The sequence below is a fragment of the Miscanthus floridulus genome, chromosome 9, assembly GCF_019320115.1.
Source record: "Miscanthus floridulus cultivar M001 chromosome 9, ASM1932011v1, whole genome shotgun sequence".
NCBI classification, from domain to species: Eukaryota; Viridiplantae; Streptophyta; class Magnoliopsida; order Poales; family Poaceae; genus Miscanthus; species Miscanthus floridulus.
In genome coordinates this window covers 75,970,205-75,976,844 of record NC_089588.1, presented here as the reverse complement: position 1 = coordinate 75,976,844, position 6,640 = coordinate 75,970,205, and positions in this window count along the sequence as shown.

The window sequence follows — 6,640 nt, the reverse complement described above, 5'->3', positions numbered from 1 at the left end:
AGCTGGCCCAGCTTCGCCTCGCCACCCGCACACGCGCAAACGCCGACCGCTGGGTCCCACCGGCCAGCCCGTACAGCTTCACCGCGTTGCGACGCGCCTGAGCCGCACCCACTGCCAACTGGACCCCTCGCGTCAACCACCCCAGCAATAGGGTCTTCTTCATCCCCACGCCAGCCTCTCCTCCCGACCGAGCCCCGACCATAGAGCAGGCACGGGCCCGGGGTCACGCACATCGCATGACCCTGTTTCCCCCTTGCGCCACGCTTACGCTACCGCACGCGGGCCATCGGATGCACCGCTCGCATCACCACCGCTCGATCACCGTCCGCCATTGGAGCCCTTGGAGCTCGGCTATAAAAAGCCAACGTTCATGAGCCCTAACCCTTAGCCCGTTTGCCGCCGCCGCTGGTGGCATAGCACCACACAGCGTCAAGCCGAGAGAGAGGGAGAGGGAGAAGCAAGGTGGAGAAGGAAGCCGCTGCGGGGAGGACCTCGCCGGAGCTAGGAGCGCCGCCCCAATCAGCTACGGCGATGTAGCTGCTCGACACGGCACTGCATCACCTCATCACGGCCTCACCTCGCCACCGCACCGCCATCCTACCGCCACGAACCCTACGGTGAGCCACATCGTTCGCCGCTCACCGCGCTAGCCATACTCGCCATGAACGCCACCGCGTTCCCGCACCTAGGGGACGCAGAGGCGGAGCATTCCTGCTCCTGGACACGCACCGCACGCACACAAGCCCAAGGCCTGGCCTCACCGACCCCTAGCAGCTCGGGAACACCGACATGACCACCCTGCACGCCTTGGCCGAAAGCACAACCATGGCGAGACCACCACATCTTCTACGCCGCGGTAAAGGCGACGTTGACACCCCGACTGGCTCCGCCATGACGAGAGACACACCGCGCCCATCTTAGCCGAGGAAGAAGCCCATTGGAGCCCTACGTTGCCGCACCGTGCCTCGTTGGAGCGCCACCGCCTCTGTTTTGCCCCCACCACCATGGCTGGAGCCACTAGGAGCACCAGGAGCTCCTTCAACACACCCACCATGGCCGTAGAAGCACCGTGGAGCTCACACGCTCCTCCAACTGGGCTCTCGCTACCACTGCATCCCTGTCCATGCACGCCGACGAACCCATGCCGCTGTTCACCATGGCCGGGACCCTAGGAAGCCCTAGCCGCCACCTTGACCCCACCGCTGCACTCATCGAGGCTTGGCGATGCTTTTGCCTAACTTAATTGAACACCAGCGCCACGGATAAGGCTCGTCGGTGACCTCACCATCGGCGGGAGCCCCGTCGAGGAAGAGTAGGGGATTTTCCCCTCGTCGACCATGTCCTAAGCAGCTCTGCCGAGCTCTGACCACGACCACGCTGACCATGTCCCAAGCAGCTTCACCGAGCTCCGACCACGACCACGCCGACCACGTCCCAAGCAGCTCCGTCGAGCTCCGACCACGACCATGTCGTGCACATGAACCAAACCCTGGGAAGGAGTAAGTGGACCAAGTCCTTCATAGACTGGCTCTGCGGTCTATGAACCAACGCAGGCAGGTTCACCATGAGCCATGCCTCGCCTGCACCCGTGGACCATGGCCCATTAGTGGCCCAGTAAGACGATGTGGCCAAATCTAGGCCCAACCAGCCCAGTCGAGGCCCGGCCTATATTGACCATTGACTGGTCAACGTTGACCGTTGACCGGGGCCACATGTCAGTGACACCGCCATGCGGGACCCACTTGTCAGAGGATGAAATAGCCAAGATGATGTCATGCTGACGTCAGCAGCTCTGGCCCCACCTATCAGTGACTATGATCCGTTAACTGTTGACTCGCCCGTTGACTTGATGTTGACTTTGACCGGACCCACATGTTAGTGACCCAAGAGTCCCTGGTCCCACCTGTCAGTAGCTGATGACATAGATGACGTCATGCTGATGTCAGCGGGACCCCACCTATCAGTACCAGAACCGAGACGATGACGTCATGCTGATCTCAGCGAGACCCCACCTGTCAGTACAAGAACCGAGATGATGACATCATCTGACGTCATCATACCATGTGGACCAACAAGAGCGTGACATGTGTCAGCACGATATTAATTCAGCCTTTTCCCATTTTCAGAAATGATTGAAACTTCGGAAAATTCATAACTAATTCATACGAACTCAGAAAAATACAAGACCAGGACCAAAATTCATCTAAAATCGAGTTCTACGCAATGAACCCATGATTGAGTGCATTTGGCTCTTTTGAATCTTCATTGCTTTTTGTGCTATTCTATAGACGTCTCTAACGTGACTATAATGCAATCGTTTGCAGACTCGGAGGAGAACCAGACAGACAAGGACCGAGAGTGCCATGGGGAGTACAGAGACGACTACATTGAAGGTGTCACATCCCACCCAATCTCATAGCACCTATTACGCAAGGCTAATATAGAGCTGTTATTGCTTTACTTTATTGTTATAATCACACTATGATAGGACTTGCATGGTAGAATGCTTTCTTGATGGCCTTCACCTTGACGCAACCTTACCCCTGCTTACCCTGCTATTAGGCTAGACACACGCTTGCTGCTATATTTCACTACTTATTACTTCTACTACGCTTATAGATACCATATTGATGCGTGGTGGAAACTGGTATTATCTGGACTATGGGGAGAGTGCTGCATGTGTGACTTGGGTGTGTGGAGGGTAAGGGTTGTGTCGACCAAGTTGGAGTATACGACGAGCCTGGGGCAAGTCTTGCCATGTGGTGCTACCTAGGCACCCCTGGAAATGGATACCTATGGTGGGTAAATGGTATATGAGGTGGCCCTAGGTGTGAACCTATGATGAGAGGAGCCCGGGGTGGAGGTGCTGTGGTGGCACGGTAAATGGAAACCCTGATGAAGACATTCTAGCTTGGTCAACCATAAGGACTTACTAGTACTCAGATTCACCGGGAAGCCTTACGTACCACTCGCCCTATATGGTGCGGGATGGCCGGACTACTTGGTAGGATATTGCCACTACTGCTAGGTTGATAGCGGACAATGTAAGGAGGTACGGGGCGTGGAGGATTTCCCCCACACCCTTCCGAGACTTCATGGAGACCTTGTGGACCCGGCTCATGACTCACAGTTTCAGCCAGCCCAGACTAGACTTGGGGTGTACTAGGGTTGAATGGTAGAGTGGCATTATCCTAGGCTAGCAAGCGGCCGGAATCAGCCCAGTTGACGACGGTCAGCGAAGAAGGCAGATCTTGTGGTTATGTAAAACCTCTGCAGAGTGTATGGTTGATCGATCGATACATATGCCGACTTGTTGGCTATGGACCTCTCCTGGGTTTCGCTTAAACTAGATAGCGAGATGAGTCTTTCTCTTCTTCCCCCGTGAGAGAGTGTCGGTCGTAGCCAGGGGCTACAGGCCATGAGACAGTGCCGAGAGGGAGTTGGCCTGTCGACTAAGCGATGGTCTAGTGGTAGTATGGTGATGATATGGAGATGGTGGTATATCGATCCTAGGATCGAAACCTGGCTCTGGACAGAAATGGGGTGGAATGGGTATGGGAATGGTGTTAAAACTTGACCAACTATTATTATATACTTGATATGCTAATACATAGGAAACCCCAGCCTTATAGGTTCCTTTTGATTATATCCAACTTGCATCCAATTTCCACAAAGCAATGCTCATAGGGTGGGAGTGGCCAGTACAAATCGTACTGATAAATTTTGGCACACAGGTTCTGCTGAGGAGTATAGCTCTGAGGAGTTTGACGGATGAGGGGTTTGTTCCTATGCTCGAGTTTGGCGATCTTATCTTCAAGCTGTTCTGAATGAATGCTACTTTTGATTCCGCCAATGCGGCGATGTAATAATTTATGTAATTCCACACTATTTGTACTCTGATATTATCGTTGTATGGATGTGGTATTCGACTGGAATTTGGGTAATATGATCTAAAACGGTCATAATACACTTCGACTCTATGGATTTCCCTTCGCGAAAATCAGGTCGCTTTAGGTACTGTACTTTGCCATCGCTCGAGTATGTTCCCATTGCTCATCACCGTTACTACTCGAATTGCTAGTGTAGTAGTCGAGGTGTTGACGTGTTTTCCTGCTCTGATAACAAGAAAGTCCGCAGCTCTGTGTATTTAACGCGTCAGACTTTCTCGTAATCAGAACAGGAAAACACGCCCACCGCTCGACTACTACTCTAACTGCTCATATTCTAAATCTATTTTATTAGTAATTAGTAATGCTACGGGGACTCATGTCTTCTAACATTTGTTATCATCTACGTTGAGTATAAATATCCTTTCTGGTCTCTTTTACTTTTCACTTGCAACTTACTAGGCATGGAAAGGAGGCAGTGTCACAACTTCATTAGCAGTTGTTTTCCATAGAACTACAGTGACCGTCCTTGTTGAGATGAGTTTTAGTTTCTTTGTCATTTTATTCTAGTCAGGATCAAGATCTCAATCAAGGCTAAGATATGGCCTAGGCAATATTCTATTGTTTGTACTGGTTCTTGCTTGTTCAAGGTGTAGTGTTTTTTCATATGTGGTTTTTTCTAATGATTTTTTCCTTGTGTTTTTTGTTCTATATACAGAGAGATGTCGTCGTACCACAACACACATGTTTACTCCACCATCAAGCTTGCGCTTTGGCGGCTAGGAGTGTCGACAGGTATCATAGAAGGGGTGCTTGTTGCTTGGGGACGTCATGTTCATCCACAGCCCCGACTAATCATTGTTGAAGCTATAGTTCGTTATATGCTTGGTAAAGATTGCTTTCTTATAGTTGTCGAAGCCAATGATAGTGGAGAGATTTTTGTCCATGTTAAGAATTTCGAGGAAATGAAAAGACTTAGTAGTGTTACTATGTTTGTGGGAGGAGACTCTATCATCTTCACTCATGTTGATCGACTGAATTGAATTTGTCAACCGTCTGCCATGAGTCCCCTTGGAAAGATGAGATGTTTTAGACATTAGAGATTAGAGAAATACTATGTAATGTACTTTTGTATATAAAGGAATGAAGTTATTATGTTGGTCCAACTATATTTATCTTCCTTTATTTCTTTCATATTTCATATAATTTGGTTGATTCTTATTACATTGAGTTTTTTTTATTTGGTCACATTTGACAATTCTGACTCCTCGATTGGGGATGGAGGGAGTAGTTGAATTTAGATTTGGGCTCATCGCAACCATCAAGGGACGGATGCACAACCGTTGAAATGTTTGTGCACCTTATAGACAGAACGATCATCTAAAATTTTCACTAGCCGGACACTAGTGGAGCGATAAGGTTTATCACAAAAGGTCCGGTTGTTTGAAATCGTGACTACCCGGATAGTATTGATGAACGATGTACGGCGTCCGTTTTCATCTTGTAGGCTCCTGCATTCCCACGCAAGTGCGTGCGTGGGTGGTGTCAGTAGGTAGTTCTAGTAGGGACGTTGCCTCACTGCCTGTCACATTGATGTGATGGGGCAAAGCCGAACCGCCCACCCACGCAAACGTGTCAGTGGTCGTGGGTCATGGGGTGGTTCCATAGGTTATCTGATGCCTTTTGCGATCATCTACCTTCCCACCCTAGGTCTCCTGCCATCCCAAAGCTTTTGCCCTCCACCCTACTGCGCTCTTTACGCCACCGATGCCTCCTACGAGGACCATGACCACGCAGTGGACAAAGTCATCCATCGACCGCAAGGCGTTCAACGAGCTATGAATAATGCGGTGATCCTAGAGGCCATCGACGCGATTAGGTGGAGAGTCCAGCCAAGAACCAAAGTGGAGCCGAGGCCAGAGGAGAATGAGGTCGTCTCATTTGTCCATTTCCACTCTTTTGGGTTGGGGGTTTTGGTGCACCCCTTACTCCAGTGGTTGCTCTACTACTACGGGCTCTGCCTCCACGAGTTGACCCCAGAGGGGATCCTCCACCTCTCCATCTTCATCATGATGTGCAAGGGCTTCCTAGGAGTCCCTGCCCACTATGAGTTGTGGTGGTCTATATTTCGGGTGGTTCACTCAGCGCTCGGGGGGATCCATCTTCATCCCAGATTGGAGGACAGGTACTTGAGCCTTGATCGCTAACCTTCCACAGGCATGGGGTCGCAAAAGTCATGGTTGTACGTCCCCAATGAGAGCCTACCGCTGTCATCTTATCCTCCTGACTGGCTGCGTGGTGACCTCCTAGAGTCATGGGAGGAACTACCGCCCCTAGAGGCCTACAGGCACCATGTGCCCAACTTGTTGGATGCGATCAAGGACCTAAAGGATTAGGGCCTGATGGGGACAAGGGTGATCCATACCTTCATCGGTTGTCGGGTCCTCGCCTTGAAGATGAGGCACCACCCCCAGTGGAAGTTCTGAGGCCCAACGGACCCTACAATTGAGTCGAGGGTCACCATCCATGAGGATGACCTAGACCAACGGGTGATGAGGGTTATGGGAGAGTACACGATGGATCATGGCAGGGGGGAGTCCCCGGTGGCCTTCAGCACCGGCCATCCTCCACCGACAGATGGACCTCTCATCGACGTGGTCTCACACCTACCGCTAGTTCCTCCTAACGAGGTGATTTTTTGTGTACCACTGTTCATGTTGTTTCTCTTCATTAATTTAACTAGAGTATGCAAG